The sequence below is a fragment of the Pipistrellus hanaki genome (genome assembly GCF_964339955.1).
Source record: "Pipistrellus hanaki genome assembly, chromosome: 1".
Lineage (NCBI taxonomy): Eukaryota > Metazoa > Chordata > Mammalia > Chiroptera > Vespertilionidae > Pipistrellus > Pipistrellus hanaki.
The window spans coordinates 95,290,246-95,317,988 of record NC_140503.1 but is presented as its reverse complement, the minus strand read 5'-3'; the positions used below and the strand labels follow the sequence as shown (position 1 = coordinate 95,317,988).

Sequence of the window (27,743 nt, the reverse complement as noted above, 5' to 3'; positions counted from 1 at the left end):
GCGCGGCAGACGGACAGTATCCCCGACAGGCATTAGCACCTGGTCACACACAGGTGGACCCGCAGCCAGCCAGCCCCGGGGGGACCCGCCGGCTCAGCTGTCTGGTCAGTCACGCTGACGGGCAGTGGTGGAAGGCACGGCTGTCCCAGGGCTGGCCGTGCCCGAGGCCTGCAGGGTGTCACATTGTCTGTGCACCCACCTGCGCCTCACCCGCCCGGGCCAATGCGCTCGCCCGCAGGGGGCACAGCAGGGGCCGCAGCTCCCGCTAAGGACGGGGAGTGGGAGCCTTGCCAGGGTCACACAGCGGCACCCTCCTCCCCCCGGACCCACTCTGCCAGGCCCTGGCCCCAGTGCTGTGACCGAACGTGGAGGGTCCAGGGGTCTGGGGAGGCCTGGGAGGCTTTGACCTGTGACCTGTCCCCAAGCCCGCACCAGAGGCTGAGAAGGACACGCGGCCGGTCAGACCACAGCTGTCCTGTGTTAAGTGTCTTGGGTACTTATTCATCGCGCCCAGTGGACGGACACTGCTAGTCAGAATCTTGATCCCAATGCAAAGGGGCCTGGTGGCCATCGGGGGCCCTGGCCTCCCTCAGTCCCTCCCTGGCCTGGGGGCTCGGGCGAGGCCAGGGGAAGTGTGGGTGCCACGACCCACCCACAGCTCTCTCACCTCACGTTCTCAGGCTGAAACCTCTGGGTCCCTGCCAACAGCCCGCTCCCTCGCCCATGACTTATCCCCTTTAGGTCTCAGCGATCTCCTCCTCACGGAGTGGCCGTGAGGCTGAAGCAGTGGGAGGCTGCACCGCCCCAGCGCGCCGAGGGGCCATCAGGGCAGGGCCTCCAGGCCTGGACTCCAGGGCCAGGCCCGGTTCAGACCCCGGCCCACTCCCGGGCGTCTCCAGCCCAGCTCCTCGACCTCGGTGAGGAGGGCGTGTGGCCTCCCCAGCCAGGGCGCCCGCTGACCCTCGAAGCCTGGAGCAAAGGGCCCTGCCCTCCTGCCCTCGGAAAGGCAGCCGAGAGGGGGGAGGAACCCCTGTATGGAAGGGTGTCCGCAGTCGGCCTCCTAGGGCTGACAGGTGGAGAGGAGACAGCCGGAGCAGGGGGTCTCTGAGCCCCTCAGACCCTCGGAGCGCCTGCAGGCTGTGGCCGGGGGCGGCCTGGGGAGCGTCTCTCTGTAAGGAAGGGATAGACTCCAGACCCACCTCCCTCCCTCCTTCCCCGCCCCCCCCCCCCCCAAGCGGCTCTCGCTCACACACACGCCGTGCACACGAGTGCATACAGGCAGACACCTGATCATACACACAGGTTGGGGACCCAGATGCACGCACACGCCATGCACACATGACTGTGGAGAACACACACAGGTGTATGCACAGACACGCACGCACACACGCCGCTGCTGGCCAGGCAGCACATGGTCCTCTGCTTACAGCCAGCCCTGCCCACGGGGGACCGTCAGGACCTCTCCCGGCTGAAGCTGCGGAAAACTGCAGTGCACTCCGGTGCCAACACGGCAATTCGCCGGGACAAGCGCGTTCTCGGCATCTGGCGAGTCCTCCGCACAGGGTGGCGCGGTCCAGCTCCCAGTAAGAGGGTGGTGCAGGGGCACAGCACAGGCTTCCCGCTCCCCAAGGCAGCGCCCCCCTCCGGAGCGGCCCCTCCCGGCATCTACGATGCCCCTGGGTAGAGTGCCTGCTCCTGAGACCACCACCCAGGTAGGGCGAGGGGCAGGCACACGGCCACAGCACAGGACCAGAGAGCCCGGCCCCCTGCCTTCCCCCATCTTCCTGACCATCCTCGCAGGGTGGCCTCGACGGCCACCTAAAAGGAATCCCAGAAACTGGGGAGGGGTGCCCCCCAGACCTTCCCCTACTGCAGAGGATGAGGCGGCCGAGAGACAGGGCCAGGGTGCTGCTCCGGACTGGCGGCTGGTTGAGGATCCGGAGGCGGGGCTGCAGGCCTGGGGGGGGGGGGGCGGGCGGGGGGTGCTGAGGACAGGCAGAGCTGCTGGAACCACTGGGACGGAGGAAGATCCCAGAGGCCTGTGCGCCCCGGGCTGGCCCTCGGCCTCGTGCAGCCTCCACCACTGCACGGCGCCCGGACCCTTGCCTGGCAGGCGGGGCTGAGCTGTTTGCCCTTTGCGACCCCAGGAAGGGCCTGGGTCGGTACCAAGGGGCCCGGTGCCCAGTCCGTCAGCAGCAGGTGAACCGCAGGACACATAACACAGAAGGGGGTGGCTGTCACCTTGGAAACGGAGTAGGCCGACGGCCGAGCTGAGGGCCAGGTTGGGCAGTGGGGTGTGGGCAGGCCTTGTGGGCTCTGCACCTCCAGCCCAGAGGGGAGGGAGGTGGGGTGAGTCAGGCCCAGCTCGGGGAGCGGCCCCGCCCAGCGATGCCCTCGGAGGGCTCGAGGTGAAGGCGGCGGGCGGCAGGCACAGGAGCCCGCACATGGCAGGCGGGCCACGGATGGAACAGCGTGGAGCTGGGTAAAGTGCTGCGTAAGGGCGGCTGCCGGGGTAGTGCGATCGTCCTCGCCTCCTAATGAAGCCACAGCCCCGTCTCCCCAGAACTACAGGCCCCCTCCCCCGGAACTGCCATCTGAATGCCGCCTGGGAGGCCTCCCCCTGCCCCACCCAGCTCTCCCCGCTCCCAGCCCCTGCCCCACCCTCGGGTGACGCAACCTGGCTGAAACGCTCTGGACAGGGGGGTGAGCCGTCTTCCTGGGCAGGAGCCCCCCTGCGGGCTCCTCGCTGCCCCTCACAGGGACCTGCGGGCGGCTTCTCGGGCTGGGCCCAGGCCGCCCCTCCACACAGCAGGTGACCAGGAACGTGTGAGCCGAGGACACTCTTGGGGTTGAAGTGGGGGGGCAGCACTGGGACCCGGTCAGAGCTCCAAGAAACCGGGGCGCTGCTGGAAAACAGCTGGAAAACGCTCCGGCCAGGCTGCGCCGCTGGCTGCAGACTCTTCCCAACTCTGCTCAGTCACGCCGTCCACTGGGGAGGCCTCCGGAGCCGGCGTGCAGGGGGCGCTGCCTCCTCTGTGCCCCGGGCCCGGGGCTGGACAGGCAGCGGCACCGAGGCGGCCCGGCAGACGGAGGCCGCACACCCCCGAGCAGTCCCGCGTCCTGGGCGTGGACACAGGAGGCGGACGGCCGTCACCACCACAGGTTGGGCGGCTCCTTGGCTACGCGGCTCTTGAACAGGGTGATCTCGTCCAGGTGCGCCATGGGCACGTCCCAGATCACGTCCGCCAGGCCCCCATGCAGCAGCGGGAAGATGACCACGTTCAGCGCAGGCCGCTCGGCCTAGGAACTGCGGAGGAGGGTCTGCTGCAGGCTCCTGCAGGTGGCCAGGGACTCGCCGGTGAACATGTGGCACACGACGACGTGCGGGCAGCGGGCCATGAAGGCCAGCACGGCCTCGGGCTGCAGGGTGCCGCTGCGGGACACCAGGCACAGGCGCTGCAGCCGCGGAGCACTGGCATAGCGCCTGGAAGAACTGCGCGTTGGCGCTGAAGTAGGGCTGCTCCAGCCTGAAGTCCTTCAGCCGCTTGCAGTGCTTCAGCATGTCGGACAGGGCGGACATGTACACCACCTTCCCCATCATGCCCATGTTGGCCAGTGAGAGAGACTGGAGCTGCTGGCACTGCAGGCCGATGCTGACCAGCCCGGAGCCCGTGAGAATGCTGGGCAGCTGGGCCAGCGTCAGGTGCCTCAGGAAGGCCAGCTGGCCGATGGCGGCCACCGCCGTGTCCCCCACGCTCTGCGCCCGGCTGCAGGCCGGCAGCGAGTTGCGGATGGCAGGCTCGTTGCGGGGCATGGCGGAGGAGAAGTTGTACCCGATCAGCTCGAGGCGCTGCAGGAAGGGCAGGCTCTTCAGCAGAGACCAGAACACGGAGGAGGGCTGCGGGCCTGCCTGCCCCGGGAATGGACTGGGACATGCCTGCACACTGATGCGCACCTTCTTGCCAAAGCCGCAGGGCACGGCGTGCATGGCAGGCTGGGCTGGCTTGCGGTCGGCCCGCGGCGCCGAGTCGGCCACGGAGCAGAGGGGCACGGACAGGAAGCGCAGGTGGCTCAACTGGGCCAGCAGCTGGCACAGGTGCCGGCCCGGGTCCTCGGCGCTGTGGTGGTGGGCGGCCGACAGGTTGAGGTGCTGCAGGTTGCAGCAGGCGACCACCAGCGTCTCCAGGATGCCGTTGTCGATGTCGTCCTCCGCCCTGCGCAGCTGCGCATTGGGGGCCAAGCAGTGGGTGCAGCCGCTGAGGTTCAGTCTGGCCAGGCTGCGCAGGTCCTTGCCCCCGTTGAGGATGTGCTGGATCAGCAGGCTGCCCGATATGGTGCAGCGGCTGAAACTCAAGTAGAAGGGATTGTGGAAGCTCATGTGCTGGAGCAGGGCCGAGCCGCTGAGCCAGGACTTGGGCAGCTGCAGGGCGTCCAGCACCACGTTGCGGGCCATGGAGTCCAGCAGGTTCTGGGTGGCCCCGCTCTCGGCGAAGCTGCCGGGCACAGAGATGAGGAAGGCTGCAGGTTCTCGGGGGTGCGGTCGCTGAGCATGGCCAGGTAGAGCCGTACCACCTCCTGGTTGATGTAGCTGGGCGCCAGGCGGGCGTAGAAGACGCGCAGGTTCTGGTAGTGGGGCACGTTTCTCTGGCCCACCAGAAGCTGGCCGGACAGGATGGCGCCCTCACACGTGCGGTCCAGGATCTCTAAGTAGAGCATCAGCTTCTGAGGCTGGTGCAGCAGGGCATCACACCGAACGAGGGCGTGAACAGCGTCTGCCGGAGCTCCTGGACTCAGCTTCCTGTCAGCCCCGCCCTACGAGGTTCCTGAGTCTCAGTGTTCCTCAGTGTCCTTTGGTACTTGATGCAAGCACCTCTGAGAGAAAGGTGCCCTCGAGTTTTGCCCACTACCTGACAGTCTAGTCTCTCCCCCAATTGCGATCCCGCTTCCGATCCCACTCCCAACTGCACTGAACCCCAGTTCTGCAAGGCCACACTGAGCCGTGTGCCAGAGCTCCGGCAGACACTGTAGGCTCCACCCTGAAACTCCACCCCATCCAAGCTGAACACAGAGGCTTTTGCAATTTTCCAAGTCCAGTCGAATAAGGCTGTCTCCTGGCATAGACACAGCTGATCCTCACAGCCAATTGGCCTGGAGATCAGTTCCTCCCAGTGATACCAACAACAATCAAGATTTAACTACAATAAGGCTGTACACATACTCCACAAAGGGGTGCACCAAGAGTGTCCACCTCAGGTAACTGGGAGGCTGACCCACTGAACCATATAGGACACCTTAGCACACAAAGCCACCCTACCAACTCAGGGAAGCAGAGAAAATGCTGAGACAAGGAAACAGATCACAAACGAAAGAAATAGAGGACAAAAAAGTGACTGGATATAGAGTTCAAAACCATGGTTATAAGGTTTTTCAAGAATTTCCTAGAGCTGAAACCAGTTTGGCTCAGTGGTAGAGTGTCGGTCTGCGAACTGAAAGGTCCCAGGTTCGATTCCAGTCAAGGGCATGTACGTTGGTTGCGGGCACATCCCCAGTAGGGGGTGTGCAAGAGGCAGCTGGTCGATGTTTCTCTCTCACAGATGTTTCTAGCTCTCTATATCTTTCCCTTCCTCTCTATAAAAAAATCAATAAAATATATTTAAAAAAAAAAGAATTTCCTAGAAAAGGCCAATAAAATAAACGAGACCTATGAGGATATAAAAAGGGATCAACTAGAAATAAAGAATACATTGTCTGAAATAAAAAATATTATACAGAGTCCTAAAAACAGAATGGAAGATCGCAAGAATCAAGCCAAAGATTTGGAACACAAAGAGCCAGAGGACACTTCTCCGCAGAAGCAAGAAAACAAGAGAATCCAGAAAGTTGAAAATAGTGTAAGAAACATCTGGGACAACTTTAAGCGAACCAACATCAGAATTATGGGGGTCCCAGAAGAAGAAAGAGAGCAAGATACCGAAAACATATTGGAAGAAATAGTGACAGAAAACTTCCCCCACCTGGTGAAATAAATAGACTTTTAAGTCCAAGAAGCCCATAGAACCCCAAACAAAAGGAATCCAAAGAGGACCATACCAAGACACATTATAATTAAAATTCCAAGAGCAAAAGACAAAGAGAGAATATTAAAAGCAGCAAGAGAAAAGCAGGTAGTTACCTTTAAAGGAGCACCCATATGATTGTCAGCTGATTTCTCAACAGAAACCATGCAGGCCAGATGGGAATGGCAAGAAATATTCAAGGTGATGAATAGCAAAGAACCTACAGCCTAAATTACTCTATTCAGCAAACCTATCACTCAGAATCGAAGGCCAGTTAAAGAGCTTCACAAATTAAAATAAGCTAAAGGAGTACATCACCGCCAAACCAGAATTATATGAATTGCTGAAGAGGGTTCTTTAGGAAGAGGAAGAAAATAAAGATAAAAATTATGAACAACGAATAGGTAACTATCAACAAGTGAATCTAAAAACCGAGGGAATTAAAATATCTGATGAACAGCCAAAACCGGTTTTTGCTCAGTGGATAGAGTGTCAGCCTGTGGACTGAAAGGTCCCAGGTTCGATTTCGGTCAAGGGCATGACCTTGGATGTGGGCACATTCCCAGTGGGGAGGTGTGCAAGAGGCACCTGGTCGATGTTTCTCTCTCATAGATTTTTCTAACTCTCTATCCCTCTCCCTTCCGCTCTTAAAAAATCAATAAAATATATTTAAAGAAAACAAATCTGATGAACAATATTAACTGGTGAGTATAATAGAATCAAAGGTATGGAAGGGGAGTGGACTGACGATTCTTGGGGAAAAGTGGAGTCTGGGGGTGTGGAAAGAGACTGAACATAAACTGTGCACCTATGGATGAGGACAGTGGGGGGTTGGGAAAGGGCAGAGAGTGGGGTGGGAACCTAGTGAAGGGGAACAATGGAGGGGGAAAAAGGTGAGGAAGATTTGTAATAATATGAACAATAAAGATTTATTTAAAATTTTAAAAAAAGAGTCTTGCCGAAACCGGTTTGGCTCAGTGGATAGAGCGTCAGCTTGCGGACTGAAAGGTCCCAGGTTCGATTCCGGTCAAGGGCATGTACCTTGGTTGCAGGCACATCCCCAGTTGGGGGTGTGCAAGAGGCAGCTGGTCAATGATTCTCCCTTATCGATGTTTCTAACTCTCTATCCTTCTCTCTTCCTCTCTGTAAAAAATCAATAAAATATATATATTTTTTTAAAAAGAGTTCTTCACCTGGTTAGATAAATTTTTCCTAAATATCATTGACTATGATATTTCCGCTGACTTTTCATAAATGGCCTTTATTATGTTGAGGTAGTTTCTTTTTATTAAGTGTTTCTATCATATGAATGTGTTGAATTTTGTCAAAGACTTGTTTTGCATCAATATAGACTATCATGTTTTCTTTCCCTTCATTATGTTTATGTGGTATAGCACACTGATTTATTTTTAAATGTCGAACCACCCTTGCATTACAGGATGAATTCTTATTGGTGATGGTGTATAATCCTTTTAATGTGCTATTGAATTTTGTTTGCTAGTATTTTGTTGAGGATTTTTGCCTCTATATTCATTAAAAATATTAGTCTCTAGTTTTCTTATAGTGTATTTGATTTTCATATCAAGATGATGCTGGTCTCATAAAATGAATTTGAAAGTATCCTTCCTTCTCTAATTTTTTGGAATTAAATGAAATTTATATAAACTAATTGTTAAAAGTGTCTGTGTTTAGCATTTCAAAAACTATAGTTTTATTCTAAGAAACTGAAAACCAGAGCAGTTCTAATAACTATTTCCTAACCCTTTCTCTAACCTCTTTGCAGTGTTTACAGTTTACTGTCTTCTACTCATTCTTGATGACATGAATACAGGTACAGCCCAGCAGGTGTGGCTCACTGGTTGACTGTTGACCCATGCAGCAAGAGGTTGCTAGTTCGATTCCAGGTCAGAGTACATGAACGGGTTGTACCCTGGGCTCAATGCCCAGTAGGGTGCATGCAGGAAGCAGCTATCAATGACTCTCATTATTGATGTTTCTATATCTCTCTCCTTCTCCCTTTCTCTTTGAAATCAATAAAAATATATCTATATATATATAAAAGCCAAGTAACCAGAATGACCAGAATGACTGGAATGACCAGTTGCTTTGACAACCTCCCGTGGGCCTCCCCCTGGCCAGCCCGGCCCCGATCGCCCCCAATAGTGGTGGGGTTGGCCAGCAGACATCCCACAGCCCTCCCCACCAGCCTGGCCCCAATCAGCACTAATTGGGCCTCTAGTATTTAAATAAAAACAAATGGGTACAAACATGATTCTGTCTAACTCATCCTTCAGATAAAGAGCCTGACTCAGCTTTTTCTCACCATCTCCACTAGTATGGTTGAGGTCCAAGCATGGTCATCATTTCAGTCACTTGGCATTATTTCATTCACTTCATATTATATTATGCATGGAATTATATCTTCCCAAAATGTATATGTTTAAGTTCTAATTGCGGTGTGACTATATTTGGAGATAGGGCCTTTAAAGAGAAGGTTAAATTCAGTTAAATGAGGTCATAATTTAATATAACTATTATCCTTATAGAAGAGGATACCAGGAATGTGCACACACAAAAGAAAGGCCACATGGAGACACACTGAGAAGATGACTATCTTCAAGGCAATGAGAGAGGCCTCAGGAGGAACCTGCCTTCCAACACCTTGATCTTGCATGTCTAACTTACAAGATTGTGAGAAAGAAGATGTCTGTTAGTTAAGCTACCCAGCCATTTTATGATGGCAGCCCCAGCTGATTAGTATAACTCTTGACTGGTCTCCCTGCTTCTGCCTTTGTCCCGGTGGTCTATTTGCAACACAGCAGAAAGGTGAGCCTGTTGAAAAGTGATTATGGCACGTCTTCCTTCTGCTGAAAATCCTATTGGTTCCTTATGCAACTCAAGCCATAGCTCCTTCTCATGCTGGCCACAATCTGTTATTTAGATCTTGCTCTTTCTTTGACCTCATCTATTAAGTCTCCCTTTTTTTTTTTTTTCCCCCACATGACTCCAACATGGTGGCCTCTTTTCTCTTTCCCAAACATGATGAGCATGCTTCTGTCCTAGGGTTCTGGTAGTTGTCTTTTTGTCCAGAATACTCTTTGTCCAAATATCATCCAGGACTCACACATTTCTCCTTCTCCTGCAGAGTGCCCCTCAATATCATCCTTTCAGTTGATCATTCTGACCAAGCAACATAAAATAGCAAACTTTACCCTCAGCCCAATGCTTTTTATCCCCTTTTCTGAATTTATATCTCTTTGCATTATTACTGCCCTCTGACAATACACATTTGATTCTTTATTATTAATTTTCTGAGTTTGTTTATTGAATGAACAAAGAATTAATAAAGTTTCTTTATGTTCTTTCTACCTGTAAGTATTCTACTATGGTCTGATTTTATTCCTAAAGACTTGTGATGCAAGTATAAGGGGACTATTTATGCCAAGTATTAGGAATGAAGTCAGAAGATTAGGCTCCATGAGTTTCGGTGTGGTTTTACAATACTGGAGTGGGGGTCTCTCAAGACCTGGGAAGTAGCAAATGATAACATCATAAAAGCTGGGCCCTTGTTATTGTGTTTAAGTGAAACAAGTGCAAGTCAATTAAATACTGTGCTCTTGTCTTTGAGTGAGAAATAAATATATGTGAATTGCATATCCTTAACAAAAAGTTAATGGCTGTAAATTGGGGCACCAACTGCCACTGGCCATAATTAAAATAGAGTATTATGGAATTATAATTCTGTTAGATGCAAATCCATCTTGCAGGGAGTGTTAACAAATGAAGAATAAATTGCATTAGACACAACTACCTACTCAAACTGTGCTATCTAGCCTGGCCAGTGTGACTCAGTGGTTGAGCATTGACCTATGAACCAAAAGTCACTGTTTGGTTCCTGGCAAGGGCACATACCAGGTTGTAGGATCAATCCCCAGTGTGGGGTATGCAGGAGGCAGCCAATCAATGATTCTGTCTCATCATTGATGTCTCTATCTCTTTCTCCCTCTTTCTTCCTCTTTTAAATCAATAACAATATTTAACAACAACAAAAACCTGTGCTGTACAATACAAAGAGGCCTTGAAGGCCGCTTACTGTGCACCTGGGAGCTGTGGGTGGAATTGCCCCTCCTTTGACGTGTGTCACAGAGTGGCAGCTGTGCGGAGTGAAACAAAGCTCCCACCCCATCAGATTTTCAGTGATCAGGGAAGAGACACTAGAGACACAGTTGTAGTTTGGATCAGCTGGCATTTAGTGATATCTAAGGGGATTTCTTTGCGTCTTAAACTTATTAGTGTCTTCATAAGAATGATTTTGCTGTGATTAGCAAGTAGATATGACTCCTCAGGAAAATGGAATGAGAAGAAAATGTGAAGGGCCTCCTTTTTGAAGCAGCTGGAAAGTCCTGTCAGGAGGTGGTAAATCCTAGAGAACAACTGATTACACAAAAGGAGAGCAGCTGAAAGGGAGTCCCTGGAAGCCACTATCCCAGAAAGCCACTGAGCTGGCAGGCCTGGAAAGGCAGAGCTCTCCAAGTTGAGCTGACAGCTGACACTTAAGCCTCATCCCCAGCAGGGTCATTTTCCTGGGCTGGAAACTGGAAAAGTGGGAATAGCAATTCTAATTCAGCTGTTTGGGTAATTCTAAGCACTTGGCATTACCTCTGGTTACTGTTTAATGTATTTCATTTCACATTGGATATTGAGGGATGAAACTAGTCACCCACAGAGGCAGAGAGCGTGGAGAAAGAACTCACTTCTGAACAAGTCCTAGGGTCACAAGGTTAATATACTTCTATGGCTGTTAATTGAAGCATGGCTCAAGTCCAAGAATACAGGAATGTTCTTCCTCTAGTCATCGCTGTATTGTTATGATTACTTCATTCAGCTCCTCCTAGTGGTGACCCCCTCTGCCTTCTCGTGGATGCTACCAACTGCTAGGATGTGGTTGTCTGTCACAATACAACATTTGTGTTTTTCTGTCACTCAACTGTAATTTAGATCTGGCTCTTTAAAAAGAAAATTTCTAATACTCAAGTTGCATCTGAGTCATTGACATGTGATAATTTCATAAGAGCAGACATGAAAGATAGTAAGCATGAAGCATTGCTGTTATTATTACTAGATTCCTCAGTGGGAAAGGGAATTGTGTGTCCTTTAAATAGTGAGTCTTAGGGCAAAGCATGTGGGGTTTGGACATGGGTTTGCATTCAGATTCTGCCTCTTGAAAGTTGTATGACTGTGGACGAGTCCCACAGCCTATGTCCTCTCCTCTGAGTGAAGATAACTCCAGACCGCAGATGATTCCTGTGAGTCCAAGGAGATGAGCTATGCAAGCGTGCTTTGAGAGCTGTCCATGCAATACAAACACGGGTGGCCTTCTCAGCCTGGAGGATTTCAAAGCTCTCCATAGCATGCATGCCTGTCGCATGTCCCCTATTCTTCCTCCAACCTTGCCCCCCTCCCCCCCAGCATAACTCTTCTGTCCCACCTTATCTTCCTTTTCCCATTTCCATGCTCTTCCTCCTATTCTTCCTAAGCTTCAGCTACAATACATTCGTCTGGGAGAGACCTCAGTGATCTTTGAATTTGTCATCTGTGTACATCATTTAACACAGGAGTGACAGCATATCCTTCTCTACCTATCTCTGTGCCAAGTCGTCTTCTTCTTCTTCTTCTTCTTCTTCTTCTTCTTCTTCTTCTTCTTCTTCTTCTTCTTCTTCTTTTTATTCTTCTTCTTTTAAAATGTATTTTTATTGCTTTTTTTACAGAGAGGAAGGAAGAGGGATAGAGAGTTAGAAACATCAATGAGAGAGAAACATCTATCAGCTGCCTCCTGCACACCTCCCACTGGGAATGTGCCTGCAACCAAGGTACATGCCCCTTGACCAGAATCGAACCTGAGACTTTTCAGTCCACAAGCTGACGCTCTATCCACTGAGCCAAACTGGTTAGGGCCCAAGTCTTCTTGAGTAGATTCTTAATCCCCCAAGAGCAAAATCAAACTTGGTGTACTTTTCTGGCCATAATAGCCAGTTGGGAGGCTCAACAAACACCCAAGTGCCTACTTTCTGATGACAGGATTGAAATGGTTTTGTTGAAATTGTGTACTAGTTTTTCAGAGTTTTCTGTTATCCTCATCCAACTTGGAATTAAAATGCCTACCATTGATAGATGGTGGGACTGCCATTCCTTGTAGAAGAGAGGAGGCCCCAGGCTGACTGGGTGCAGGAAGATGGAGGCTCCTTCCACTGCTCTGCCAGCCTCAACTGAGCTGTTTGCAGAGCATCCTCAGAATGGGGAGTGGGGCCAGCAAGAGCCAGAGAGCTCTTTTGTTTCCAGAAACAAAGGCTTTCTTGTGACTTTTCTTTCTTATTCTAAAACATCTATTGAGCTTTCACAATGAGCCAAGTACTATTTATAAAATATCTAATAAGATGGTTCTTACTCTCAGAGTCAGTTTTAAAAGCACAGTAATCATAATATTTTAGGTAGTAAAGAAATTTGTTTTCCCAAGTTGCAAATGGCTGAGCCTGCCCATGCTGTAATTTGCAGCTCAGTGGACCCACAGAGGTTGGCTTTGGCAAAGCTGGGGAAGTAAACAGTGTGGTCTCTCCAGCCCAGGTGTAGCATCCTTCTTGTTGGTGTTCTGCTGCTAGCCATGCAGCCCAACCCTAGTCCTGAGCAAACCTTTCTATATCCCTTGCTCTCTAAAAGATAAAACTTGCACTACTAGGATGAACCAGACAAAATGTAGGACAAATATCAGAAATGCCTTATAGATCATCTAGTATATGTCAGATTGACAGATAAGCTTATTTTAGTTAATAACACAAGGTATCTTAGCTGTGAGTAGGAACCTAGGCTCCAGAGTTAGATAGGCCTGAGCTCAAAACCTGATGCTGCCTCCCTGGCTGCCCAGCATGATAACTGTCAGGTCCGTTATAAAATGGAGATACTAATGCCTACCGCGGAAGTTTGGGGTGACAATTAAAATTCCAACCTAGAAGTAGGCTCTCAATAACTGACAGGCATTTACTACTGGTAAGTCTTTTTTTTTTTTTTTTTTTTTTTTTTTTTTTATAAATACATTCTATTGATTTTTTTTACAGAGAGGAAGGGAGAGGGATAGAGAGTTAGAAACAACAACGAGAGAGAAACATTGATCAGCTGCCTCCTGCACACTTCCCACTGGGAATGTGCCCACAACCAAGTTATGTGCCCTGACCAGAATCAAACCTGGGACCTTTCAGACTGCAGGCCAACTCTCTATCCACTGAGCCAAACTGGTTTTGGCTACTACTGGTAAGTCTTTTTTTTTTTCTCTCTCTCTCTCTTTGACACATTTATCTCCTCCATGTATAGTCCAGGTGGCAGAAATAAAACACATGGACTTTGGGGGATATGTTTGACATTAAATACATATATGACCAGATCATGCTATTTTCATTTTAGATTTCCATTTGATGCTTCCGTGTGTCATACAGCCAATAAAATACTATTGATAGTATTATAGATGATTGTATAATGTTTTACAGTTGACTTGCAGCTGAATTCTTTTTTTTTTTAAATAAATCTTTATTGCTCAGATTATTACACTTGTTTCTTCTTCCTCGCCCCCCCTCCCCCACCCCATAGCTCCCTTCCACCAGGTTCCTGCCACACCCTCTGCCCTTATCCCCTGCCCCCTCGCCATTGTCCTCATCCATAGGTTATACGATTTTAATCCAGTCTCTTTCTGCACCCCCATACCCCTTTCTCCCTGATAATTATCAATCCACTCCCTTTCTTTGCCCCTGATTCTATTATATTCACCAGTTTATTCTGGTCTTCAGGTTTTTTTTGTTGTTGTTGTTGTTTTTGTTTGTTTTTTTGTTGCCAATGCAAAAACTAAACCACATACATGTTATTTTCAAAACTTGAATGTCAAGAGCAAAACTCTGACTATTAAATAATAACAACAGCGCCAATGCAAAACAACAAAATGAGAAATCAGAATTATGGACAGACATATTAATATTTTTAGCTACTAAATGAGTCTCTTTTGTTGCTGGTGTAGATTTACTCAGAGTCCTTGGACTTGCTGCACAAGACTTTGCAGAAGACTGAAAACTAACAAATGCTAGCATGAGCAGGAACATGATTAAAGAAGTAGCTTCCACTCCAGCCTTTAATTTCTTCAGATGACTCCATGTTGGCACCTCAGTCCCTTGTGTAGCCTTCAGTTTTCTCCTCCCACTTTGCTGTCGTCTGGGCAATCTCAGTCCTTTTGGGTGAAGGGACACAGGAGCTTCTCTGAGTCCATTCTGATGATGGACATAACACTCTGGTACCAGAATTGGCTGCATTGCTCCTTCTTTCCTTTCATTTTGTTTTTTATTTATTTTTATTTATTTTTATTTATTTTTTATTTTTTAAATATATTTTATTTATTTTTCACAGAGAGGAAGGGAGAAAGAAAGAGAGCTAGAAACATCGATAGAGAGAGTCATCAATCAGCTGCCTCTTGCATGCCCCCTACCAGGGATGTGCCTGCAACCAATGTACATGCCCTTGACCAGAATCGAACCCGGGACCCTTCAGTCCACAGGCTGACGCTCTATCCACTGAGCCAAACCGGTCTCGGCTTTCCTTTCATTTTGAACCCAGGGCTCGACCCCACAACACTCCGGGCCTGGCTGCTCCAGGCCTGGCTGCTGCTGCTCCGGGCCTGGATGCTCCGGGCCTGGATGCTTTGGGCCTGGCTGCTCTGGGCCTGGCTGCTCTGGGCCTGGATGGTCTGGGACTGGCTGCTCTGGGCCTGGATACTTCAGGCCTGGCTGCTGCTGCTCCAGGCCTGGCTGCTCCAGGCCTGCCATTCTTCCATTTCTCCAGCTGGTCACATTTTAAGAGCCCCATCGGTCCCTCATTGCTCTTATTATCATGTTAATTGTTGACTATTAACTACCCAGTACCTCCTTCCTGTGGTTTTGGATGATAGATGTCCTTCATATTAGTTTTAGTTTTTAAATTGTTATGGAAGTGGCAGACCAGTTTTTACCTATGCCACCATCTTGGTTTCTCCTACTACTACTGGTAAGTCTTGATGGCGTATTGGTAATGGAGCAGATCTTAGACAGCAAGTTTTCCTTCATCTGTATGGAATGCTTAGTGCATACACATCAGCACTGTTCTAAGTAGTTGACATGTATTATTGTGTGTAACTCAATAACAACCCTCTGAGATGCTATTATGATTATTATTCCCATTGTATAGATGAAATAGAAACACAGAGGGGCAATTCACACAGCTGGAAAGGGGCAGGTCTAGAAATTCAAATCCAGTCTGCCTCCAGAGCTTACATATGTAACCTTCCTGCATCTTACTTCTTTCTTATACCTGTAATCTACTAGGATATGAACTAGATTTTAAAAAAATGTCTTATTAAAAAATGGGCAAAATACCTTAATAAGCACCTCACCAAAGAATATACACAGCCAAAACCGGTTTGGCTCAGTGGATAGAGCATTGGCCTGCGGACTGAAGGGTCCCAGGTTCGATTCTGGTCAAGGGTATATGTACATTGGTTGCAGGCACATCCCAGGAAAGGGTTGTGCAGGAGGCAGCTGGTTGCTGTTTCTCTCTCATCAATGTTTCTAGCTTTCTATCCCTCTCCCTTCCTCTCTGTAAAAAAATCATTAAAATATTTCTTTAAAAAAAGAAAGAATATATACACATGATCATAAGATATGAAAAGTGCTGAGCATCATATGTCACTTAGGAATTACAAATTAGAACAATAGTGAGACACCACTACATAGCTATTGGAATAACTAAAATTCAAAACACTGACAGTACCAAATGCTGGAGAGGATGTGTAACAGGAACTCTCACTCACTGCTGGTGGGAATGCAAGATGGCACAGCCACTTTGAGAGACAGTTTGGCAATTTCTTACTAAACACGCTTTTACTGTAAAATTTAGCAATTGTGCTTTTGTATTCATCTGAACACAAAATAACCTGAACATGGATGTTTATTGTAGCTTACTTAATAACTGCCAACACTTGGAAGCAACCTATATGTCCTTCAATAGCTGAACGAATGAATAAACTGTGGTAATTTCAGATAGTAGAAGATTATTCAGCATTAAAAATAAATTACTATCAAGCCATGAAAAGATATGAAGGAACTTACGTGCGTGTTAGTAAGTAAAAAAGCCAATTCAAAAAGGCTACATACAGTGTGATTCAAGGCATATGCCATTATGGAAAAGGGGGGAAAAATACTATGGAGAAAAAAAAGATCAGTGGATGCCAGGGTGGAGGGGGATAAAGGGATGAATAGGATGGCACACAGAGGATTGTTAGGGCAGGGAAATGATTCTGTATGATGCTATGATAGCAGATATCTGTTATATATTTGTCAAACCCATCGAATATACAACATCAAGAGGTAAACTAATTGACTTTGTGTGACAATAATGTGTCAAGGTTGGTTCATCAATTAAAACAAAAACAAAAACAAAACAGTACACTCTGGTGAGAGATGTTAATAGTAGGTAAGGTTTTAGGTGTGTGGAGACAGGGGTAAACGAGGAATCTTTGTAATTTTTAATCAGTTTTTCTGTGAAACTAAAACTGTTCTAACAAATGGTTTATTTAAAAACAACACCACCATTTTTGGAGCGCAAAGAAAACTTTGGGCTGACTTTACCTTTAAATCCCCTAGGATCTAACTTCATCACTTAGAAAGAAAAATTTCTAGTCAAAACCGCTTTGGCTCAGTGGTAGAGTGTCGGTCTGTGGACTGAAAGGTCCCAGGTTCGATTCCAGTCAAGGGCATGTACAGTAGGGGGTGTGCAAGAGGCAGCTGGTCGATGTTTCTAACTCTCTCTCCCTTTCCCTTCCTCTCTGTAAAAATTCAATAAAATATATAAAAAAGAAAGAAAGAAAGGAAGGAAGGAAGGAAGGAAGGAAGGAAGGAAGGAAGGAAGGAAGAAAGAAAGAAAGAAAGAAAGAAAGAAAGAAAGAAAGAAAGAAAGAAAGAAAGAAAGAAAGAAAGAAAAACTCCTAACTCTAAACCCAGAGTTCACCATACAAACATCAGGCCTTGCCGAAGTTATTTGCATGTTGATAGGGGAGAATTCCATGTTCATGCATGATATTAAAACATGGAGCTGAGAAATTAGGAAGTTTCTAGATATTAGATTGGACAGAAGAACTTTCTGGTAACCTAAGCCCAGGATTTTCAGGCCAAGGCTCTTGGCATATTAATTATGTCTTTGACACACTTGAGAGCATATGGTGTGTGGGCTCATGTCAGGCAATCACATGTGAATGAGTCCAAAGAGTTTTTAAAAAATCCAAGCTGTTTGTAAAGTCAATATATTAAACACATGTAGAAACATCAACACTGTGCCACTAGGAGGTAATCTTTAGACATGTCTGATGTGGAACTAATAAACGCAGATGCTGAGTTCTGAAATATTTATTCTGTCCTTCATTTCTTTCTTATATTACAGTATCAAAACTCAAACCATGTAAGTCTGCCCACTAAATTAATTTTGACTAACAATTTCAGAGACTAAATGGAATTATGGCCAAGCTTAAAAAAAATCTCAGATTTGAATAAAAATTAAAAATACCACTTGTAGGTAACTAGCATGGTTTTTAGGCAGTACCTCTCTTCATAGCCAAATGCTACTTCTGTTGTACCTGAACTATAAAAGCAGATTTATAAGCTGAGTTTTAAAAATTCTATCTTTAACAATTTGAGAGCATCCTATATAATAAAATGGTGATATGCAAATTGACCATCACTCCAACACACAAGATGACTGCCCCCATGTGGTCAAAGATGGCTGCCCGCATGTGGACACAAGATGGCTGCAACAAGATGGCCAGCAGGGGAGGGTAGTTGGGAGGGACCAGGCCTGCAAGAGAGGGCAGTTGGAGGCAATTAAGCCTGCAGGGGAGGTCAATTGGGAAGGACCTGGCCAGCAGAGGAGGGAAGTTGGGGGCAATTGGGCTAGCAGAAAAGCAGTTAGGCATCAATCAAGCTGACAGGGTAATGGTTAGGGATGATCAGGCTGGCAGGCAAAAGCAGTTAGGGGCAATCAGGAAGGCAGGCAGGCAAGCAGTTGGGAGCCAGCAGTCCTGGATTGTGAGAGGGATGTCCGGCTGCCCGTTTAGCCCCGATCCTACTGGGATCAGGCCTAAACAGGCAGTCAGACATCCATTGAGGGGTCCCAGATTGTAGAGGGTGCAGGCTGGGCTGAGGGACACCTCCCTCTGTGCACAAATTTTGTACATTGGGCCTCTAGTATTACATAATAAGTCTGCTGTATTGGAATCCTGGTATTCAATTAGAGTAGAGGATAACTCACTTCGTTATCTTCTGGGTTTCTATTTTTTTTTTAAAGAGTATTTCTTCTGGATCATTCTCCCCTTGTGAGGAGGTTAAACATTGATGAAGAAAAATAGTTACCATACAAGACCCACCTTTGTTCTTTGCTTAGGCAAATCAAAAGAGTACCCAAAAATTCTGAGCGGTCTTTTGTGGTTTACAATTGCTTTAGATGTAAATTATTTGGAGTCAATGTTTGCCTCTATTTTTATCCACATTTTTTAATATATATATATATATATATATATATATATATATATATATATATATATATATTTATTTTTTATTTATTTATTTTTTTTTCCAGAGAGGAAGAGAGAGGGATAGAAAGTTAGAAACATCGATGAGAGAGAATCATCGATCAGCTGCCTCTTGCACACCCCCTACTGGGGATGCGCCCGCAACCAAGGTACATGCCCTTGACCGGAATCGAACCCGGGACCTTTCAGTCCCCAGGCCGACGCTCTATCCACTGAGCCAAACCAGTCCTGGCTTTAAATATATTTTAATGATTTTATACAGAGAGGAAGGGAGAGAGATAAGAGAGTTAGAAACATTGATGAGAGAGAATCATCAATCAGCTGCCTCTTGCACACCCCCTGCTGGGGATATGCCCGCAACCAAGGTACATGCCCTTGACCGGAATCGAACCCGGGACCCTTCAGTCCCCAAGCCAACGCTCTATCCATTGAGCCAAACCGGTCCCGGCTTTATCCACATTTTACTAGACTGTTTTTCATGCTGACATATTTAGTGTCCCTTAAGAACTAGTTATAGCTTGTTTCTATGAATAACTAGTTTTGGGAATAGAAAAGAATGTGTAGAAATAATTCATACTCTTCAAGAAGTACTCATTATCCGTGAGGTGTTCCTTCCTTTGGAAAGTCATTTGAACCTCAGAGGGTTCACGGTAGATAGGGCAAGAATACTCTGTTAGGGCATAAAAGAAACTTTTCTTAGATATTCTTTAACAAAAAAGTGAAATAAGTTTTTAGTCTGGCATAAAGTCTCTAGATACTACATTACTTTATGACTCTACTTAAGGAATGCTCAGGGAAATGGTTATCATTTGAGCTACTTGATCATCTTCTCAAAATTATTTTAAAAATAATTTTTATGAGGCCAGATAATGTTCTGTATGTGCATTTCTTTATCATGCTAAGTGATTTGGACATGTAGAGACTAATTTGAAAATATATTAAGATGAAATTATGAGATTATAAGTTTAAATCAACAAGGAAAATGAGTTGTCCCTTTCACTCTGTCAAATCATTCCACAAATGAATCCCCCATCTGTGAGACTGGTGGTCAGCCATCAGGAATGTGGTTGAACTAATGAGAAGCTGAAGGTCCAGATTTCTAGGCTGTGGTTAGTGATGACAATGCCTAGACACTGTTGACATGTGTTCAGTCTGAGGAGTTCATTAAATTTCAGCTAAACAGCCTCAGTTGGTAGTTGGAATGAAACATTTGAATTTGATGCATCAAGATAATATTCTCAACTGTCATCTTTCCTAGAAGCTCATAGTTGTGACATCAGGCGTCACATCCCTATGTTATATGGATCCTATTACTTTGTGGCACAGTGCAGAACTGCCTAAGTCCCTCCTAGCTGGGGCTGGCCTGGAGAGTGGGGCTAGCAAGGCCAGGTGGGATCCCCTGCTCTACCTAGTGCAGTGGGAGAGCTCTGGACCCAGGCTCCACCCATTCTGGGCTGTGACTGCTCTTGACACACTGTGCCTATTCACTCTCATTCTCCTCTGAACATTTACATTTCCCAGAATGCTTTTCTCACATTACATTGTGTTGTGTTATTTTTTATCTAAGGCCCAGTGCATGAAAATTCATCCACTGGATGGGGGATCCCTCAGCCCAGCCTGTCTCCTCTCATAGTCAGGGAGACCAGGCAATCAGGGAAAGGAGACACCCCCATTACACCTCTGCTGCTGCTACTGCCAGCAGTGCAAGCCTAGGCCACCCCTGGTTACCTGAGCCTTGGGCGGCCCTGGGCAGCTGGGCAGCCGCCATCTGAGGCTTGACTGTGCCTTGGGTCAGCCCTGGGCGGCTGAAGGTCTGAGGGGATTGGGCACCATCATCTTGTGGCTGTGGGTGCTGCCATATTTGAGGACATGGCAGCAATTAGTATGTGCCCTCCTTACTGGCTGCGGACACCACCATCTTTGTGAAGGTGTGAGGGTCAATTAACATATTCCCTCTTTATTAGATAGGATTGGGCTATTGGCACTAAGCTAGAACATACTGTTTTATTTTTGTTTCATGGTGACGTGGTAGACCCTCTGGTCACTCATAGCTCCAGAGATGATATTTAGAGAGCAAGTACTGGTAGTAAACACAGATTAATTGATTGATTGATAGATTGTCTCTGCTTTTTGCTTAACTTACTACAATGCATCCCTTTGAGAAAAGGATTGTGTGCAACTGAAGAATGGGCTTTGCAGTTGGCTGAGTCTAGAAAACCTCTTGTCCAAGAGGTCCAGCTCTAAGAGACTGGATTAAAGATTAAACCCAGAGAAGCCTAGTCTCGCCCGGCTAGCTCAGTCGGTAGAGCATGAGACTCTTAAATCCAGAGAAGCCTTAAAGCACGCAAAACCTTAGGATTAAAAAGTTGTGGGGAAAAGTGAGTTCATGCGTGGCAAGCCCAGACTGTTTGCAGTCTTCTATGGCTCAGGATCATGTGCAACAAAATAAAAATAAATGTTATAGTCCTGGTTTCTGACTGAATGAATTAGTCAGAAATATGAAAGATTTATTTTCCCTTTGAGCCACATAGTCTCCTACTACAAGGAACTAGTGAAAAAAAAAAAAGGCCATTTGAATAGCAAAGAGAAGTTATAACTCTACTGGTATTCTCGAAATTGTAATGTCTATCTTTGTCTTTAGGTTTAATGTTGAGCACTGAGGATCAGAATTTTATTATAAGTCAGAGAAGATTTTAGCTGCCATTCCCAGGCTCAAACTGACTCAATGAATGCATGGGGTTTGATTTTTGTATTTATAATTCTTGGCAAAAATAATATTGGTCAGGCTAATTGCTAAATTAAGCTTAATTAAACTCAGCTGATTAATTTTAAAGGTAATTGACAATAAACACTCATTAGGAGTGTTTAACCAAGCTAATATGTATTTTTAAAACAGAAATCTTATGCTAACCATACTCTAAGCCTACTAAATAAAAACATGCATTATAAAGCCCTACCCATTATCCACAAAAGGAAAATTATAGCACATATATATTATATATTATATATTATATTTATATACCTCATCTTAGCTAAAATTCTATAATTTGTTGGGTACGATTATAGAAAAAGGATAAATAAGGAAATGATTTGGTTCTGATGAAATTTTAGCTATAAAATGTTACAATGGCTTGTAGTTTATTTAAAAATCCCCCTGCTCAGATATGAAATTGATGCAGATGTTTTAGAATGAATAAAATTCAGATGCATAGGGCTTCACCTCTAAATAGCCAAAGCATTTTTTAGCTATAAAACTATGATTCTTTTGCCAGAAGATTTAAAAATCCATGTCACATATTCCTATAAATCATGAATACTCATTTGGCTAATTTTCCTTGTTATAATAAAGTGATCTGTTCTATAACTTCGCACTTCTATCATTGGCAGGAATGTGTCTCTAACCAGAAAAACATGTTAGCAATTTTCTGGCTCTATGTGGCCCATGGTTTTTTAGGAGCTCCATGTGAAACTCTGATTTATTTGTTAAAAGTCAGCTAATATAAGTGGGGGGGTAGGAACAGCCATCCCCCCCCCGCCCCCTCCTCTGGGGTATTTTGGGAAGAGCCTGGTTAGGGTTCTGCACTCTGCCTCACAGCAAATGTTATGATAAGCCCAGGGTTTAGGTATTAGGCAGTGAAACTACCCCCATTGGGCCTGAGATTTGATGCTGAAGAATTGGGTCTCTTGACTTGGTGTCTTACTTTTAAAAATATTATTTTATTTTCACAGAGGGGTATATTCTGACTTGACATAAGGATGTTTCTCAAGTCATAAAATTATAAAACACACCTGCACATATGCACACTGGAACTCAGTGGAAAATTCCAGCCCTTGATTCCATAAACCTGGCTTCAAATATAGGTTCAGTTCTCATAGCTCTGTGACCTGAGGGAAGTTAATTTATTTTATCATTTATTTATTTATAAAATGAACACCATTATGCCTATCTTGAGGGAGATGACAGATATAATGCTCCTGGAAGAGAAAAGAGTATATTTTAAAAGGCCTGGGTATCCATACCTTCATGGTGCTGCTATGTATCAAAAGATCTATTTTAGTACCCTGTGTTTACCAGTACACTAACCCATTTAGAGAATAGACTTTGAAAATAGGGCTAAGATTTCTGGTTATATCTCTTTCCCAATGCTAATAGAAACACAGACGAAGAGACTGTGTTATATTTTGTTAATTGTGCAGTTTCCTCGCCACCTAAATATCTGCACAAGCTTAAAGGAGAAAGAAGTACTTGACTGAGGTACCTTTCACCTAGGTGAGTTTGAGAGAATTGATGGATTTCTCTGAGCTTCAGTCTGTTCATCTATGAACTATAGAGATTAACGTTGAGCTTGCTGAATCATTTGGACGTGTTACATAACCTAACATGAAAGGCTGCTACCATGAACACATTGTTTCATTTCTCCAAGTACTGTCAGCAGTGCCGCTGAGGAGATCCCCTGAGAAGAGAGGACAAACTGTTCACGTGAAGCACTGACCACCTTCACAATGAGAATAGAGACTGTGTAGCTGGACACATGGTAGTTTTTCAGGAACAAATATTTCCAAATCATTATATGACCTGCTTTTGTTTTTTTCCTCTATGGGGGAATAGGAAATTTAAACTCTGAGTCATACTCCTCTTCCCCAATCCTCAGGAAATATAAACACATTTGAATAAGCATATTATTAAAATGATAAAAATATATTCCAAGGCTAGGTACATATTGTGTTAGGATTGTTTGATTCATGTTGACTATAGTTTTACCTTCTTCTCTCTATGTGATAGGTTTGATAAACTTACAAGAAACCATAAAGTTCTTTCTTACGAGTCAGGGACATTCAAGTGAGAGATGGGAGAATTGATTTTCTAAACTGTTTGTTAACTCAGAGTAGACATGAGCCCCTCTCCCCTCCTGAGCTCACTCAGAACGTGACTGCGTGTCCCACAGGGGTCCACTGGGACTGGCCTCCATGCCTGTGCTCCTGATACCCATTCCTCCTCCAGCCAGAGGTCAGCCATACCTACTTTCTATTCAGACCACCCACTACCAGAGAGATTGTAAGAACAAAGTCTGCACCTAACATCACTTTGATTCCCAGGAGATTTTCTCCTGACTCTGGAGTTTCTCTGACTTTTCAATCTGCACTTGACCCCGTTAGGAGGAATAACAGGTTAAGCTCCTATTACTGAAAGGAAAACAAATTCTTAAGTATTGTACATTTCTTATCCTCTCAGAGTAAGACCATACAACACTCAATGTCTAGTAACATCATATTTCATTTTCATCTTTCTGTTCAGTGCTTTCCTACTCTTTTCCCTGGCCCTCACACTTTTCCTTCTTCATTTTATTTTATTCTTAAAATAGATTTTTATTGATTTCAGAGAAGAAGGGAGAGGGAGAGAAAAAGATAGAAACATCAATGATGAGAGAGAATTATTGATTGGCTGCCTCCTGCACGCCCCACCATTGAGGACTGAGCATGTGCCCTGACTGGGAATTTAACTGTGACCTCTTGGTTCATAAATCAATGCTCAACCATTGAGCCACACCAGCACCTGAGCATGGGGACTTCCCTAGTGCACGAGCTCTGGCACCCTGGAGAAGGGTAGCAGTGTGAGTGAGAGTGAATTCAGCAGACACCCCACATTCTCACCACACCTTTGTCCCAGTCACCCCCACCCCCAGGTAGCTCTCGAGAGGCTGCAGCCCCTTCTGGAAGGCCCAGAGGCCCACACTGGGCCCTGGCCTGTGGTGTCTGGCTGCGCTAACTTAATCTCCACATGGGGACTCGGGCACTGTGACTCAAGCAGAGGGCAGTGAGTGAGGGCTTAGGGGCCTAAGTGCTGCCTAGGGCCCAGAGGGTCAGCTGGGACCTGCCCTTCCATGCCAGACACTTATGCTTTGATTGCCTGGCAGACCTAGAGACCGAACCTCTGTATCAGTTGTATCAATAGTTTGTGTTAGCATTATGAGGAGCTTTTAAATACTGTTTACTGCTGAGCCATACAGTATGCTATAATTACTTTTTCTTCTTTATACTTTTCCATTTCCAATGAATAATCACTTTTTTGCCTTTTTGTTTTGCTTTTTTATAAACTTAATCTTTTTTTAAAATATATTTTATTGATTTTGTACAGAGAGGAAGGGAGAGAGATAGAGAGTTAGAAACATCGATGAGAGAGTCATCGATCAGCTGCCTCTTGCACACCCCCTACTGGGGATATGCCCGCAACCAAGGTACATGCCCTTGACCGGAATTGAACCGGTGACCCAAGCCGACGCTCTATCCATTGAGCCAAACCGGTTTCGGCGAGAAATCTTTTATTTTATTTTATTTTCAATAGCTTCTAACTTAAATCTTATTCCTTCAATTATGAATGTGGTAGTAGACCACAGAGGTAATGGCTCTATCTGTGGACACTGTCATAAAATTAGGGCTCTCCTGGCAAAAAGAAATGCAGAGTGGTGGTGGCTAGTAAAGCAGTATTGCGTGTTCCATTGGATGACACTTCCCCAATTTGCTTTTGGAGCCTTTGTGCTCTTGTTGAGAAGGTGTTGATGTACTGTGACTCTCAACTTCCACAGACAGTATGAGGACCCCATTCTTGTTATTTCAAAGGTCTCACAAGGAACAAACTGAAGCCTCTTCAATCCTAGGAATGAGAGAGCTGCCTTGGAGGGCTCCCTCTTGTCCACTGGTCACGCTGTGTCATCTAACATCTGTCTCTTCCTCTTGTACATGCTTTATACCCCCTGCCTGGGTTGTTGGTTAGAACTCCCACTCTACTCCAGTGTCACAGGTCAGGCTCCCGTTCCCCTGAGACTTGGAGTCCCAGCACCAGTGAAGAATGCCAAGGTGCTTCATAAATGTGTCTCATGAGGATAAGGTTTATCCTAAGCAGGTGGTTCCCTATGTCTCTGAATTGTACTTGGGATGTTCCAATGAAATAAAATCAATTTTAGATTCAGGTGAACATTTCTTTTAAAAAAATTTTTTTACTTATTTCAGAGAGGAAGGAAGAGAGGAGAGAGATATAAAAATATCAATGATGAGGGATAATCATTGATGTGCTCTCCTGCAATCCCCCTACTGGGAACCACAACCTAGGCATGTGCCCTTAACCAGAATCAAACCTGGGACCCTTCAGTCCACAGGTAGACGATCTATCCATTGAGCCAAACCAGCTAGGTCTCGGGCAAACATTTCTTTATCTTGAGTATATTGATGAGATGAAGACAGTAAGACTTTTGATACATACACACCAACATTAAATTATCTTTGGATTTTGTTGTAAAGGTTGAACCATAAATATTTAGAGATAACACCACTCTCCTGTTAAAATTTGTTTCCTGTCACAGCCCTAGGTATTCTGATGGGATTGTAACTCCAGTTTATTTTGAAAATTGATGTTCTAGGACAGTGATTTTCAACCAGTGTGCCAAAAAAATTTTAAAGGATGCCATACATGACTATTTAGTCAGGGATACTGACCTTTTCCCCCCCCCTTAGGTTTTTAAACAAACAAACAAACAAAAATAATAACAGCCCACGCTGTGATTGAATCAAAATTTTTTTGACAAATCTGCAAAAAATATATTTTTTGGTGTGCCGCAGAATTTTAGTAATTAGTTTATGTGTAACATGAGATGAAAAAGTTTGAAAATTGCTGTTTAACGTGATCTCTTGTTTTTACAATTTGCATGTCTTCCTTCCTTTATCCCAAGTGGCAGAGGCTGTTGTCATCTGGCAACATCATCTAGGAAGGCCTGGGCAACTCTTCGCTTCCCCTCTGCAGGCCGGCTTTCATTCTGTCTTGACTGCAGTGAATTAGGGCGCATCTTCTCTTCTCTAACCATGGCATCTCTGAGATCTTACAAGGGGTTACAACATAAGGTTGAAAATCTCCCAGCTTTTTGCTTTCTGCTTTGTTTCTATATATAAACCTGAAATTCCACCTGCCCCCAATTTTCCATGAAACCATATTGCTTCTCCCTTTTCTCCTCTCCACATTGAACACAAGTAAAGTTTGCTCTGAGCTGTAGAAGAGCCCACAGCCCTGGTAAGAGGAAAGATGAAGAGAATAACTTTAAACACCAACAGACAAATTCAAATACTCTTTCCTGGCAAGTATTAGAATCTTCACCCTTGTCCACACCCATACCTGGTTGAGGGCTGACACTCGCTCACAGTACTTCCTTGAAGCTGGATCCTACCTATCCAGGAGCAAGTCCAGCCTGAACCAGAACTGCTTGAGGAGGCTTCTTCCAAAGGGTAGTGGCTGTTAGTTCTGTCTGCAGGGTTGCTTTTGAGCCTATGGGTCAGGGGCAGATTGAGAAGAAGGCTGTTGGCTCTCTTGGCATGGAGACCTAGGTTCACAAGCAGGTACAAAGAAGGGAGAATTCATTGAAATACTGGACAGGCAGATATGGAATGAGAACCTGACAGTTATAATTTAGGTGAGCTGCCCTTAAGAATCTGCTGATTTTACAACTGCTTGCAACTATCCTGTGGTAGAAATACTAGGCTACATCAATCCCTGGCCCCAGTGCTGACAGACTAGACTGCCAGGTAACACTGTAGAAAGTCACTCATGCTGTGTAATATGAGGGACACCAGCTGTTTATTAGGCCCCCAGATGTCCTTTTTCTTAAGGTCTTAGTGTTTCAGATGCCTGAATCATTTATTTGGCCTACAAATAAAGAAAATCCAAAATTAAAACGCAAATTTGTTACCCTGAAGGGCATTATGGTGCAGACAACGTATCATCCATAATTACCCATTACAGAAAGGTTGCTTGTCTAAGTAAGCAGCCTGTCAGAGAAGGGGCTTGAAGAATGAAGGCCAGAAATCACTTGGTTTGAGGGAAGGTGGTACAACTGTCTAGAACTTTCTATTTTTAAAAAACCACATTTTATTGATATTTTTACAGAGAGGAAGGGAGAGGGATAGAGAGTTAGAAACATTGATGAGGGAGAAACATCAATCAGCTGTCTCCTGCACACCCACTACTGGGGATAGAGCTGCAACCTGGGCATGTACCCTGA

General features: G+C 45.8%; 1 pseudogene across 1 annotated transcript; it reads right to left on the bottom strand.

Annotated features, from left to right (window-relative positions):
* Window positions 1–3,150: 3,150 nt before the first annotated feature.
* On the bottom strand, window positions 3,151–22,725 carry LOC311620688 (F-box/LRR-repeat protein 18-like; annotated as a pseudogene). Its single transcript has 2 exons — window positions 22,720–22,725; window positions 3,151–4,784 (listed from the first exon to the last, which is right to left on the bottom strand). The product of its transcript is annotated as an F-box/LRR-repeat protein 18-like (transcript).
* Window positions 22,726–27,743: the final 5,018 nt, after the last annotated feature.